Below are 16,005 nucleotides of genomic sequence, written 5' to 3' on the forward strand. Positions count from 1 at the left end.
GGCTTTTAACGCGAGTCAGTCAACGGATCTGATCCACATTCTCTCCTTGATCTTTTAACCGGAGTCAGTCAACGGTATCTTGATCAATCTCTCCTTGCTTTTAACCGGAGTCAGTCAACGGATCTGATCACAAAGGCTGCGTTTTGCACAGGCAGCCCAGTTATTGGCAAAAGATCTGATCTGATTGGTCAAAAGACACGAGTGGTAAAAGATCAGAATTGGGCTGCCTGTGTAAACACAGCCATAGACCTTCCGTCTTCAATATGGAGGACATGGGATCCCGACCCAAATGACGTTAGCTGCGCTGAGGAAAGCTTCATTGATTTGGCTTGTAGCCTCGGACAACGTTATGTATGAGAATGTTGTGTTTTATAGTCAGCTGTTGTTGGTATAGCGGTAAATGTACATGTTCAGATTTGGTAATGGATGGCCTAGACAACAGTCTATATCCCAGGCCCGTTGTAGGCCCGGTGTGGCCCGTTGTAGGCCCGTTGTGGTCCGTTGTAGGCCCGGTGTGGTCCGTTGTAGGCCCGGTGTGGCCCAGTGTGGTCCGTTGTAGGCCCGGTGTGGCCCGTTGTAGGCCCGGTGTGGCCCTGTGTGGTCCGTTGTAGGCCCGGTGTGGTCCGTTGTAGGCCCGGTGTGGCCCTGTGTGGCCCGTCGTCTTATGTAACTCAATATGGAGTGGAAGTTCACAGGGAGTTTTATAGCCCCTCAAAGGCTTAAATCATTAGCCTAGGAATTCTTTGTTCAGAATTGGTTCATTCAAACCCCAAAGCTAAATTAGCTGTTTAGTTTCGTGATATTTATTATCCACAAGAGGGTGTGTGTGAATATAATAAATAAAATAAAAAAGTGAGTTCAGAAAGTATTCAGACCCCATGACTTTTTCCAGCCTTATTCCATGATGATGGTCTTGTCTCATTGCTGCAACTCCCCAACAGGCTCGGGAGAGGCGAAGGTCGAGTCATGCGTCCTCCGAAACATGACCCACCAAACCACGCTTCTTAACACCCTCCTGCTTAACCCAGAAGCCAGCCGCACCAATGTGTCGGAGGAAACACTGTTCAATTGACGACCGAAGTCAGCCTGCAGGTGCCCGGGCCCGCCACAAGGAGTCGCTAGAGCGCGATAACCCGGACGACGCTCGGCCAATTGTGCGGCCGCCGCCCTCCCGGTCACAGCCGGTAATGACACAGCCTGAGATCGAACCCCAGGCTGTAGTGACGGCGCAACACTGCGATGCAGGGCCTTAGACTGCGCACCCACTCGGAAGGCCTTTACCATCAGCATTTATTTCTACAGTGAGGGAGGGGGGGGGGGAAGATATGTCATGCCAATCTGACACACAATACCCCATAAAAGACAAAGCGAAAACCTTTTTTTAATTTTTTTGCAAATGTATTAAAAACAAAAATACCGTATTTACATAAATATTCAGACCCTTTGCTATGAGACTCGAAATTTAGTTCAGGTGCATCCTGTTTCCATTGATCATCCTTGATGTTTCTACAACTTGATTGGAGTCCACCTGTGATAAATTCAATTGATTGGACATGATTTGGAAAGGCACACACCTGTCTATATAAGGTCCCACAGTTGACACTGCATGTCAGAGCAAAAATCAAGTCATGAGGTCGAAGGAATTGTCCATAGAGCTCCGAGATAGGATTGTGTCGAGGCACAGATCAGGGGAAGTGTACCAAAAATATTTCTGGAGCATTTAAGGTCCCCAAGAACACAGTAGACTCCATTTTTATATAGAAGTTTGGAACCATCTAGACTCTTCCTAGAGCTGGCTGCCCAGCTAAACTGAGTAATCGGGGGGAAAGGGCCTTGGTCAAGGAGTTGACCATGAACCCGATGGTCACTCTGACAGAGCTCCAGAGTTCGTCTGTGGAGATGGTTGTCCTTCTGGAACGTTCTCCCATCTCTACATCACTCCACCAATCAGGCCTTTATGGTAGAGTGGTCAGACGGAAGCCACTCCTCAGTAAAAGGCACATGACAGCCCGCTTGGAGTTTGCCAATAGACACCTAAAGGACTCTCCAAACATGAGAAACAAGATTCTCTGGTCTGATGAAACCAAGATTGAACTATTTGGCTTGAATGCCAAATGTCACACCTGGAGGAAACCTGGCACCATCCTTACGGTGAAGCATGGTGGTGGTGGCAGCATCATGTTGTGGGGGATGTTTTTCAGCGGGCAGGGACTGGGAGACTAGTTAGGATCGAAGGGAAAGACGAACAGAGCAAAGTTCAGAGAGAGATCCTCGATGCAAACCTGCTCCAGAGCGCTCAGGATCTCCGACTGGGGGCAAAGGTTCACCTTCCAACAGGACACCTTCCCCAGCCAAGACAGCGCAGGAGTGTGTATATAGATAGATACTGTAGATATACACATACAGAGCACTGTTCCAAATTCCAGAAAAATAATACTAATAATAACGCTATTATTCTTGATCTCCTTGTTTATATTAATAAGATAATGTCGTTATCATTAGTAAGGCTTAGTATAGCAGCTTTGTATCACCACCATTGAGCTGTAGGCCTAAGAGTGCATCGTGGCTGATCTTAATACTATAGGCTTATATTTGAATGCTTATATAGGCTACTGTATCAGTCGTTAATTAGTTCATGTCATCACACATCATAGGAGTCATTCATGATTTGAAATGCAATCAAGAATTTTAGTTTTTAAAATAAAAATAGAGCCTAGGGTAATTCGCTTAAAGTAAACAATTTCGGGAAATTGCATTAACCAGTGAATAAGACAATTAAAAATATATAATGTTTTTTTGTTGTAATTGCTGTAATATAGGCTTACAAAAAAAAAAAAAAACATTACAACTTACACTTTGCGCTTATAATTTATTTTGTGTTGATATTGTTCCAAACGTTCAGAGAAACCTAACCTTGTAACCTAACAGCACCTGTTTGGCACACACATTATGAACGCTTGTTCCTTACCACACACATTATGAACGCTTGTTCCTTACCACACACATTATGAACGCTTGTTCCTTACCACACACATGCTTGTCCTTACCACACAACATATGAACGCTTGTTCCTTACCACAACACAATTATGAACGCTTGTTCCTTACCACACACATTATGAACGCTTGTTCCTTACCACACACATTATGAACGCTTGTTCCTTACCACACACATTATGAACGCTTGTTCCTTACCACACAACATTATGAACGCTTGTTCCTTACCACACACATTATGAACGCTTGTTCCTTACCAACACACATTATGAACGCTTGTCCTTACCACACACATTATGAACGCTTGTTCCTTACCACACACATTATGAACGCTTGTTCCTTACCACACACATTATGAACGCTTGTTCCTTACCACACACATTATGAACGCTTGTTCCTTACACACACATATGAACGCTTGTCCTACCACACACATTATGAACGCTTGTTCCTTACCAACACACATTATGAACGCTTGTTCCTTACCACACACATTATGAACGCTTGTTCCTTACCACACACATTATGAACGCTTGGTCCTTACCACACACATTATGAACGCTTGTCCTACCACACACAATATGAACGCTTGTTCCTTACCACACACATTATGAACGCCTTTGTTCCTTACCACACACATTATGAACGCTTGTTCCTTACCACACACATTATGAACGCTTGTTCCTTACCACACCACATTATGAACGCTTGTTCCTTACCACACACATTATGAACGCGTTGTTCCTTACCACACACATTATGAACGCTTGTTCCTTACCACACACATTATGAACGCTTGTTCCTTACCACACACATTATGAACGCTTGTTCCTTACCACACACATTATGAACGCTTGTTCCTTACCACACACATTATGAACGCTTGTTCCTTAACCACACACATTATGAACGCTTGTTCCTTACCACACCACATTATGAACGCTTGTTCCTTACCACACACATTATGAACGCTTGTTCCTTACTTCCTTACCACACACATTATGAACGCTTGTTCCTTACCACACACATTATGAACGCTTGTTCCTTACCACACACATTATGAACGCTTGTTCCTTACCTCTTGATATTATATTCCACTACTGGTCACATGTATTATTCCACACATCCCCTTCTACCTCCTGATCAACCAGAAACATTCCCCCCTTTCAAGTTTATTTGCCACGTCCTCTGCATCCATTTAGCTTTTTATGGTGTTTTGGAGTTTATTATAAGCAATTTATTGATGTGATTATGATATGCTAATAGGTCGCGTGCAAGTGATGTACCCCGCTAAAGAGAGCAAGGGTTCAGGGCTGTGGGGAATGTTTTTTCCGAAAAATACAAAAAAGAGGGATTTTGGTACTGGAACTTTTCGGTCAGAAATGGCTGTAATTCTATTTGCTGCTTCAGCAACATGGGACAGTGCGATAAACACTGTGGTGGTCGCTGCAGCAGGGAGGAGAGAGACAACGGGTGCTAGTCACACAGTCACTCGCTGTCTTTTTTTTTTTTTAACACAGCGCCGTAAGACTGAGCCCGGCCCGGCAAGTCAACTGGACGCCATCTAATCATTTGTGTGTCTTTTTAAAAAATAATTTTGAATTGAATCAAACCGTGAACTTAAAGCATCAGACAAGCTAAGTGAATATAGTTGATTTGATTAAAACACATTAGGATTTCAATCAATCAATCAAGTTTATTTTATATAGCCCTTCGTACATCAGCTAATATCTCAAAGTGCTGTACAGAAACCCAGCCTAAAACCCCAAACAGCAAGCAATGCAGGTGTAGAAGCACGGTGGCTAGGAAAAACTCCCTAGAAAGGCAGGAACCTAGGTAGAAACCTAGAGGGGAACCAGGCTATGAGGGGTGGCCAGTCCTCTTCTGGCTGTGCCGGGTGGAGATTTGTCTGAAATATGGAAAAATACACGTAAAAAAAAGAATTTCAACCAATCGATTGGTCGAAAGAACAGAGGACTCTTGGTCGACCAAGATTTTTGTTTTGTCGAGGACAGCCCTACTGTGCATTCAAATTGCCAAGGATTTAAAATGCATTTAGGTTTATTGTCCATAACACATCGCCATAGTAGTCTGTGGTTGTGAGGCCGGTTGGGTGTAATGCCAAGGCAGGGAAATTATTATTAAATTCTCTGGCAACTGCTCTGGTGGACATTCCTGCAGTCAGCATTCCAATTGCACACTCCCTCAACACAGACATCTGTGGCATTGTGACAACACACACATTGTGTTGTGTGACAAAACTGTTCATTTTAGAGTGGCCTTTTTATTGTCCCCAGCACAAGGTGCACCTGTGTAATGATCATGCTATTTTAATCAGCTTCTTGATATGCCACACCTGTCAGGTGGATGGATTATCTTGGCAAAGGATAAATGTTCACTAACAGGGATTGGAAACAAATTTGTGCACCACATTTGAGAGAAATAATCTTTTTGTTCGTATGGAACATGTTCTTTTATTTCAGCTCATTAAACATGGGACCAACACTTTTTAAATGTTGCGTTTATATTTTAGTTCTGTATATGTGGGTGGCCGGTTTCCCGGACAAAGATTAAGCCAGGTCTAAAAGGCAATTTTCAAATCCAAGTTGATTGGTTGAATTTATCAAATGTTATAGTAGGTTGAGCTAAATGCTCCTAACAGTGCAGCAAAAAATGTCAAACAAATATTCATAAAAATTGAGATTTGAATGTTTCTGGGGTTGAGGACCCCCCCCCCCCATTTTAGACTGAGGCGTTTCCTCCGTGACAACGTATGGAGAATTGCAGGAAATAAGCTAGAAACCTGCCATATTCTCTCCACAACGAGGGGTGAACAGTGCTTGTGCCCATAGAAACAACATGGGGGGGGTGTGTTCTCCAATGCTGGAAGTGGAGGGGAGGCCCCCAAGGCGAAATGTTTGGGAACCTCTGCTCCGGTAGGCACTACCCGGTTTTACACTACCCGGTTTTAAAAAATGGTACCTGGTGCATTTCTACTAACTAGCTTTTAAGAGGAAGGCATACTGAAAGCCGGACTGAGTAACTAAAATACGTGGTTCCCACAGCTTTGTACGCGGTTTACACTACAGAGGAGACGTAACTACCAGATGATGGACCAGGTCAAATGTATCCCATTGTTTTCGAGCCTAACCTTGTTCCTCTCTTCTACCAGGTCCCTTACTGACGTCGTCACCACCAACCTGAAGGCCTGAAGAACCCGTCTGATAAAGAGAGTGTGTTTTCAAAGTGAAGACCACGGCTCCCAGGAGGTACTGCACGGACCAACAACGCGCATCATCGAGGCAGGCGCCACCTCACACATCTCTGGTGAGTCAAACGGCTCCCATCATGGCGAATTACATTACTATTGAATCATAATTTTTTCAAATCCATCCAATTCAATGAACTTGTCCTGTAATTGACAGTTTTCCCAACACACAGTCCCACGGTGCCACGGCAAAACCATTATCCATTCATTTTGATGTGAATGTGATGGATGGAAGGGTTTGATGAATGATATTGTTTCCTGAAGTAAAACGGGATCTTTAACTACAAATTCGGTCCAGATTGTCCTGCTCTAATTAACATGATTCAATGGACAATCGGATGCTTTTCAAATTAAATTAAGCATAATTCAAGCACTTGTTTTTTTTAGTATATGTGAGATTGTGTGTACAGTTTGTCTTCAATCTATTCAGTAATGCTCCAGGCCCTTTGTCTTCCAATCTATTCCAGTATGTCCAGCCCTTTGACTTCATCTATCCAGTAATGCTCCAGCCCTTTGTCTTCAATCTTCCAGTAATGCTCCAGCCCTTTGTCTTCAATCTATTCCAGTAATGCTCCAGCCCTTTGTCTTCAATCTATTCCAGTAATGCTCCAGCCTTATTGTCTTTCAATCTATTCCAGTAATGCTCCAGCCCTTTGACTACGACCCCAATGAGAAAGTAAACACAAATTCATGGATCCAAGAGCATTTTGCAGTCCGCCTGCATGAGTCTGACTCGATGCTAATGCGTGAGTATGCTAGTTTCTTACCTTCTTACAACTGCTGGAGTGGCTTTCTCCTGTTTTCACTGGTCCGGGGTCGTTGCTTGTATGTGGGCCGCCTCGGTGTGTGCGTTGTAGGGCGCGCTCGGTTGGTAGGGCGTCGGTTTAGGCGGGTTCGGTGTTGGAGGCGTCGGTGGTGCTTGTGCGGGCTGTGGACGGCGGTCTGGTAGGCTCCTCTTGTGGTAGGCGCGCTCTGGTTGGAGTAGGCTGCTGGTGAGGCTTCGGCTTGGGTTGTAGGGCCTTGCTCGGTGTAGGCTCCGGTTGGTTAGGGCGTCGGCCTCGGTTGGTAAGGCTCGGCTTCGGTTGGTAGGGTCGGTCGGTTGGTAGGGGGCGCGGCTCGGTTTGGTAGGGTGGCCGGCCGGGAGTAGGCTCGGTTGCGTGGGCTGCGGCTCGGTTGGTAGGGCCTCTGGTGGTAGGGCCTCCGGTTCCGGTGTAGGGCTCGGCCGGTTGGTAGGTTCATATGGTATGCGGGAGCCGATGCCGCTCGCGGTTTGGTAGGGCCTCGGCATTTCGTTGTAAAGTGCGCGGTTGGTAGAGCGCCGGCTCGGTTGGTAGGGCGCGGTTGGTAGAGCGCGGCTCGGTTGGTAGGGCTCGGCTCGGTTGGTAGGGCTCGGCTCGGTTGGTAGACCATAATGGCTCTGGATAAGAGAGTCTGCTAAATGACTCACTACTGTAGTAGTAGTGAACAAGCATGGGAAACAGTGTTTAAACCCTTTACAATGAAGATCTATGAAGTTATTAGGATTTTTACGAATTATCTTTGAAAGACAGGGTCCTGAAAAAGGGACGTTTCTTTTTTTTCCCCCGAGTTGAGTTGATTTCAGACCAGCTCAGTACTCTACATATAGTTGATTTATTAAAACACAGGGTGTGTCTATATATGGAGAAATACGTGTTTTAACATTTCGACCGACCGATTGGTCAAAAGAACAGACGAGACAGATTATTATTATTATTATTGTTGTTGTTGGAGAGCTCTAGAACAGAGTTCCCCGTGGTGGCGGTTGGGTTATGGTATGGGCAGGCACAAGCTACGGACAACGAACACGATTGCATTTTATCGATGGCAATTTAAATGTACAGAGATACCGTGATGAGATCCTGAGGCCCATTGTTGTGCCGTTCATCCGCCGCCATCACCTCATGTTTCAGCATGATAATGCACAGCCCCGTGTCACAAGGATCTGTGCACAACTCCTGGAAGCTGAAAATGTCTCAGTTCTTCCATGGCCTGCATACTCACCAGACATGTCACCCGTTGAGCATGTTTGGGATGCTCTGGATCAACGTCTATGACAGCGTGTTCCAGGTCACCCCCCCCCAATATCCAACAACTTCACACAGCCAATGAAGAGGAGTGGAGCAATATTTCATAGGCCACAATCAACAGCCTGATCAACTCTATGTGAAGGAGAGTTGATCAGGCTGTTGACACCAGATACTGACTGGTTTTCTGTTTTCTGATCCACGCCCCCTACTTTATTTTTATGTCTGTGACCAACAGATGCTTATCTGTATTCCCAGTCATGTGAAATCCATAGATTAGGGCCGAATGAAGGTAAAACAATGAACCTATATCTTTAAATAATTTAACCTCTGAACTATTTTTCTGATCACAGTATTTTCAATAGTTATAACCAGCACTATTTAGCTGATGTGGTTAATTTTTGTGGTCTCAAACCAGTGAGCTTAACATTCTTCAAGAATATGGGCACATTTGTATTAGTTACAGTGAAAAAGGTGGGACTGTTGTTCCCTTTTCATATAATTGGTACATTGACTATCAATATAGCATTAAACAGTTATCCAGATTTGCATTTTGGCAACAACCCACACCTAACAAAACCATATGAGATCCACAGTTGTGGTAGTTTCCCCTATAGTCCAGTAGAGGGCAGCAACAGGTGTGGTAGTTTCCCCTATAGTCCAGTAGAGGGCAGCAACAGGTGTGGTAGTTTCCCCCTAATAGTTCCAGTAGAGGCCAGCAACAGTGTTGGTGAGTTTCCCCCTAAAGTTCCAGTAGCGGGCGCAAGGGTATGGTAGTTTTTCCCCCTATAGTCAGTAGAGGGCAGCAACAGGTGTGAAGTTTTCCTATAGTCCAGTAGAGGGCAGCAGTTTTCCCCCTATAGTCCATAAGAGGCGGCAGCACGGGTGTGGTAGTTTCCCCTTATAGCCGTTGAGGCCATAGGGTAGTTCCCTATAGTCCAGTAGAGGCAGCAACAGGTGTGGTAGTGTCTACCCCTATAAGTCAGTAGAGGCAGCAACGGGTGTGTGTATTCCTAGTCAGTAGAGGCAGGCAAACAAGGTGTGGGTAGTTTTCCCCCTATAGTCCAGTAGAGGGGCAGCAGTTCCCTATAGTTCCAGTAGAGGGGCAGCAACGGGTGTGGTAGTTTCCCCTATAGTCGCCCAGTGCGGGCAATTTCCCCATTGGTCCAGTAGAAGGCAGGAACAGGTGTGGTAGTTTTCCCTAAGTCCAGTAGAGGGCAGCAACAGTGTGGTAGTTTCCCCTATAGTCCAGTTAGAGGGCCAGCAACAGGTTGGGTAGTTTCCCCCTATAGTCACGTAAGAGGGCAGCAACAGGTGTGGTAGTTTCCCTATAGTCCAGTAGAGGGCAGCGTTTCCTATGTCCCAGGTAGAGGGCAGCAGTTTCCCTCATAGTCGCAGTAGAGGGCAGCCAACGGGTGTGGGTAGTTTCCCCTATAGTTCCAGTAGAGGGCAGCAACAGGTGTGTGGTAGTTTCCCCTATAGTCCCAGTAAGAGGGCAGCAACAGTGTGGGTAGTTTCCCCTATAGTCCAGTAGAGGGCAGCCAGGTTTCCCCTATAGTCCAGTAGAGGGCAGCAATCGGGTGGTGGTAGTTTTCCCCCTATAGTCCATAGAGGGGCAAACAGTGTGGTAGTTTCCCCTATGCTCAGTAGAGGGCAGCAACAGGTTGGTAGTTTCCCTATAGTTCCAGTAGAGGGCGCAGTTTCCCTATAGTCCAGTAGAGGGCAGCACACAGGTGTGGTAGTTTCCCTATAGTCCAGTAGAGGGCAGCAACAGGTGTGGTAGTTTTTCCCTAATATCAATAGAGGGCAGCAACAGGTGTGGTTAGTTTCCCCATATAGGCCAGTAGAGGGACAACAGTCAGTTTTCCCCTATAGTCCAGTAGAGGGCAGCAACAAGGTGTGGTAGTTTCCCTATAGTCTAAGAAGGGCAGCAACAGGTTGTGGTGTAGTTTTCCCTATAGTCCAGAGGGCAAGCAACAGGGTGGTGGTAGATTTTTCCCCCTATAGTACCTAGTAGACGGGCAGCAGTTTCCCTATAGTCCCAGTAGAGGGCAGCAACCAGGTGTGGTTGTTTCCCCTATAGTCCAGTAGAGGGCAGCACACAGGTGTGGTAGTTTCCCCCTATAGTCCAGTAGAGGGCACAGTTTCCCCTATAGTCCAGTAGAGGGCAAGCAACAGGTGTGTTAGTTCCCCCTATAGTCCAGTAGAGGGCAGAAAGGTGTGGGTAGTTTCCCCTATAATCCAGTAGAGGGCAGCAACAGGTGTGGTAGTTTCCCCCATAGTCCAGTAGAGGGCAAGCAGTTTCCCCCATAGTCCAGTAGAGGGCAGCAACGGGTGTGGTAGTTTCCCCTATAGTCCAGTAGCGGGCAATAGTTCCCCATTAGTCCAGTAGAGGGCAGCAACAGGTTGGTAGTTCCCCTATAGTCCAATAGAGGGCAGCAAGTGTGGTAGGTTTCCCCCTATAGTCCAGTAGAGGGCAGCAACAGGTGTGTAGTTTCCCCCTATAGTCCGTAGAGGGCAGCAGTGTGTTTCCCCTATAGTCACAGTAGAGGGCAGCAACAGGTGTGGTAGTTTTCCTCTAGCCAGGTAGAGGCAGCAACAGGTGTGGTAGTTTCCCTATAGTGTATCCAGATAGAGGGCAGCAAACAAGGTTGTGGTAGTTTCCCCTATAGTCCAGTAGAGGGCAGCAAAGGGTTTCTCCCCTATAGTCCAGTAGAGGGGCAGCACAGTGTGGTAGTTTCCCCTATAGTCCAGTAGAGGGCAGCAAGGGTGTGGGTAGTTTTCCCCCTATAGTCCAGTAGAGGGCAGCAACAGGTGTGGTAGTTTCCCCCTATAGTTCCAGTAGGGGCAGCAACGGGTATGGTAGTTTCCCCTATAGTCCAGTAGAGGCAGCAACAGGTGTGGAGTTTCCCCTATAGTCCAGTAGAGGGCAGCCAGTTTCCCTATAGTCCAGTAGAGGGCAGCAACCGGGTGTGGTAGTTTCCCCTATAGTCCCCAGTAGATGGGCAAAAGTTGTTTCCCCATAGTCCAGTGAGGGGCAAGCAAACAGGTTGTGGTAGTTTCCCCCATATCCAGTAAGAAGGGCAGCAACGGGTTGTGGTAGTTTCCCTCGTCCAGTAGAGGGGCAGCAACAGGTGTGGTAGTTTCCCCCTATAGCCTCGTACCGAGGGCAGCAGTTTCCCCTATAGTCCAGTAGAGGCAGCAAACGGGTGTGGTAGTTTTCCCCATAGTCCAGTAGAGCGGGTAGTTTCCCCCATAGTCCGTAGAGGGCAGCAACAGGTTTGTGTAGTTTCCCCTATAGTCCAGTAGAGGGCAGCAACAGGTGTGGTAGTCCCCTATAGTCCAGTAGAGGGCAGCAACAGGTGTGGTAGTTTCCCCCTATAGTCCAGTAGAGGGCAGCAAACAGGTGTGGAAGTTTCCCCTATAGTCCAGTAGAGGGCAGCAACAGGTGTGGTAGTTTCCCCCTATAGTCCAGTAAGGGCAGCAGTTTCCCTATAGTCATAGAGGCAGCATTTCCCTTAGTCGTAGAGGGCAGCACGGGTGGTAGTTTCCCCTATAGTCCAGTAGAGGGCAGCAAACAGGTGTGTAGTTTCCCCTATAGTCCAGTAGAGGGCAGCAAACAGTGTGGAGTTTTCCCCCTTAGTCCAGTAAGGGCAGCAGTTTCCCTATAGTCCAGTAGAGGCAGCACGGGTGTGGTAGTTTCCCTATAGTCCAGTAGCGGCAATAGTTTCCCCCATAGTCCAGTTAGAGGGCAGCAACAGGTGTGGAGTTTCCCCCTATAGTCCAGAGTAGCGGCTAAGCAACAGGTTGGTAGTTTCCCCTATAGTCCAGTAGAGGGCAGCAACAGGTGGGTAGTTTCCCCTATAGTCCAGTAGAGGGTCAGCAGTTTCCCCTATAGTCCAGTAAGAGGGCAGCAACAGGTGTGGTAGTCCCCTATAGTCCAGTAGAGGCAGCAAAGGTGTGTGTAGTTCCCCTATAGTCAATAGAGGGCAGCAACAGGTGTTGGTAGTTTTCCCCATAATAGTCATGTATTGGGCAGCAGTTTCCCCTATAGTCCAGTAGAGGCAGCAACAGGTGTGGTAGTTTCCCCTATAGTCCAAGTAGAGGCAGCAACAGGTGGTGGTAAGTTTTCCCCTATAGTCCAGTAGAGGGCAGCACAGGTGTGTAGTTTCCCCCTATAGTCCAGTAGAGGGCAGCAACAGGTGTGGAGTTTCCCTATAGTCCAGTAGAGGGCAGCAAGTGTGTTCCCCCTATAGTCCAGTAGAGGGAGCAAACAGGTGTGGTAGTTTCCCCTATAGTCCAGTAGAGGCAGCAACGGTTGGTAGTTTCCCTATAGTCCAAGTAAGGCAGCAACAGGTGTGGTAGTTTCCCCCTATAGTCCAGTAGAGGGCAGCAGTTTTCCCCTATAGTCCAGTAAGAGGGCAGAAAGGTGTGGTCAGTTTCCCCGTAATAGCCGAGTAAGGGGCAAGCACAGGTGTGGTAGTAGTAGCCCTATGTCCAGTAGAGGGCAGCAAGACGAGGTGTGCGTAGTTTCCCCTTTCTATAGTCCCCAGTAGAAGGGGCAGCAACAGGTGGTGGTATTTCCCCCTATAGTCCAGTAGAGGGCAGCAACAGGTGTGGGTAGTTCCCCTATAGTCCAGTAGAGGGCAAGCACAGTTGTGGTGTTTCCCCCCCTATAGTCCAGTAGAGGGCAGCAACGGTTGTGGTAGTTGCCCCCTATAGTCGAGTAGAGGCAGCCAGTGTGGTAAAGTTTCCCCCTATAGTCCAGTAAGGGCAGCAACAGGTGTGGTTAGTTTCCCCTATTAGTCCAGTAGAGGGCAGCAAACAGTGTGGTAGTTTCCCTATAGTCGGCCAGTAGAGGGAGCAAACAGGTGTGGTATTTCCCCTATAGGCCCAGTAGAGTGGGGCAGCAACAGGTGTGGTAGTTTCCCCTATAGTCCAGTAGAGGGCAGCAACAGGTGTGGTAGTTTCCCCTATAGTCCAGTAGAGGGCAGCAGTTTCCCCCATAGTCCAGTAGAGGCCACAACGGGTGTGGTAGTTTCTACTCTAGCCAGGGGACCAAAACAGTAGCGAAGTTGACCCTCGCACTTTAACGATCTTGTTGCGGAAATGTACCGCATTGCTATTTTGTTTTTGAATCTACGTCATATCGCTGATTCTAACTTTAAGGCCAGGCACCACACCCTAATAGGGATTTCCCCCCGTTATCATATCACAAACTTGAATGTAGATACAAATATAATACTTTCTTGTATTACAATTGTTCTGAAATATTATATTACAGTATGCAAATGAGACACTTATTAAATATGAATATCCCCCATTTTTAAATGTTTCAGGACACTGGATTAAGTTAGCCAAAATATTTTGGTTTCATTTTAAGACACTCCAGGACCAGATTTACTCAGAGCAGATTGGGTATAAATACTTTTTTTATTTCTGTCTGTAAAATACTAAAGCCGTGTATGTGAAATGTATTTGACACATTTTTCTAGAGAAAATATTATCTAAAATAAAATGACAACATATCAACGATTCCCTAGTCTAGAGACTATATCTAAGGATAACCACACTATATGTGTTGAATCCAGATGCTTCTGAAGCGGAGGGAAATCAGTTGGATTGTGGGAAGAATGGGACTTTGTCAAAATGGCAGTTAATGACGTGTACACTGAATTTAGACTACCTAACACCTGTTTAGACCCAATCACTTACTCTTCCTAGTAAGTTACTACATATGGTCCAGTTTGTTACATTCTGTATGAAATGGGCTTTTAAATGACATGTTATTCAAGCTTTGAAGCTATGTACATGTATGTACATTTTTTAAATAGTTCATATTCATGATGGTAGTATGATAAACTAAAGAAAAAAATATATTTTTAAGATTGACATTTGGATGTTTACTTTCTGAGAATACATTTTTTAAATTGTATTTAATCTTTATTTAACTAGGCAAGTCAGTTAAGAACAAATTCTTATTTTCATTGACGGCCTAGGAACAGTGGGGTTAACTGCCTTGTTCAGGGGCAGAACGACAGATTTTTACCTTGTCAGCTCGGGGATTCGATCTTGCAACCTTTCGGTTACTAGTCCAATGCTCTAACCACCGCCCCATTAATTGCGCAAAATACCAACAAATCTCCATGTCTAGGTAGATTTATTTCAACCTGTGGCGTCTGGCCTTAAAGCTTTTACGATAGGCCAATAGGAGGAATGAGGATAGCTTATTGGCCAATAGGAGGAATGAGGATAGCTTATTGGCCAATAGGAGGAAGGAGGATAGCTTATTGGCCAATAGGAAGAAGGAGGATAGCTTATTGGCCGTTCTGGTTTTCAACCTCTCATGGAGGGATTGTCCCCGACCCACATGGATCATCTCTTTGTCAATAAGCTTAAAGTGGATTAAACTTGTCATTCGATGTTTCTATAGGCTGTTGATATGGTTTGTTCTCTTGTTATTAGTCCTCTGGCTACCATATGTTTTTAGGCTGTTACAATAACTTTTTGAGATTGAACTCTGTTACATTCTCGGAATGATTCATTGTTTTGATCCGGAGTAAGCCGTGCATGCATAAAGCATATGGCCCAAAGCCTAGCGAAGGGAATATGGCTTGCGTTTTCTTTTTACTAGACACAAGATGGTTACGTAGTGTCCGTTTTTTTATAAAAACGCTAATAGTTTTTAGGCTGTGAGGCCCTTACATCTGACAGAAATGAAGACTCTTTTCTGACTGGACATTTTGCGCTGCTTCGGTGGATTTCTCTGCATTCCTCTCTTGCGTTCTATCGGCTATGTAACACATTTGGTGAAATAAGTTATAGCAATATGAAAATTACTCGGAATGACGCTCGTGTGCTGCACTGCCGTGCGCTCGCCGACTCGTTTTTAAACCATCCATCGTCTGTCATCGACGACGGCCGCAAATCAATCGGCGATAGACGATACTATCATAATATCGCCCAAGCCGTGTGTGTTTTGTGTGCGTGCACAAGTCCAGCTAATGGTAGTTTAGTCTGATGAATAACATGCACATGTATTTCTCCTCTCCTCCAGTGGAAAGATGCGAAACCCGACGATCTCATGGATTCCAAGCTGAGATGTGTATTCGACCTGCCTTCTGAAAACGACAGAGTGGTAAGTCCTACTGCCGGATAGACGGAGAGAAACGGAGTGATTATCCTACGTTGTCGTTAACTGCAACCAGGTTTTCATCCTATTTCATGCGGATGAATGACCTGATGCATAAAAAGGCCTTATGGAAACTTGCCGGTTAAAAACGTTCCAATGTCAACAAAACAAAATGCGCTTGACGAGGTGGGATATACATATATATATTTTAAAAAATGTCGGTGAAATAGATTATGCGACGACTGACGGTGGAAATGCACTAGAAAAACCATCGAGACGCTTGGGAGTCCTGCGACGATGTTATAGCCTACTACCACCACGACATGGAGAAGTATGCAGAGTTTTTTGAATATAATGAACTGTAACTTGTGATGATGATCTTGATGCATTTTCCTACTAAATATCCTGTAAGCTGTGGAACACCAAGAACTGTCAAATCTGGTGCCGTCCATGAGGAGGAGATGCACTGCAGTACTTAATGCAGCTGGTGGCCACATCAGTACTTAATGCAGCTGGTGGCCACATCAGTACTTAATGCAGCTGGTGGCCACATCAGTACTTAAT

The 16,005-nt window shown here is 45.9% G+C and overlaps 1 pseudogene; it reads left to right on the forward strand.

The window, feature by feature from the left end:
• The first annotated feature begins 15,346 nt into the window (after positions 1 to 15,346).
• LOC112071426 (vesicle-associated membrane protein-associated protein A-like) overlaps positions 15,347 to 16,005 on the forward strand; it is a 9,145-nt pseudogene continuing 8,486 nt past the window's right edge.

Source organism: Salvelinus sp. IW2-2015, unplaced genomic scaffold, assembly GCF_002910315.2.
Source record: "Salvelinus sp. IW2-2015 unplaced genomic scaffold, ASM291031v2 Un_scaffold1613, whole genome shotgun sequence".
Taxonomy (NCBI): domain Eukaryota; kingdom Metazoa; phylum Chordata; class Actinopteri; order Salmoniformes; family Salmonidae; genus Salvelinus; species Salvelinus sp. IW2-2015.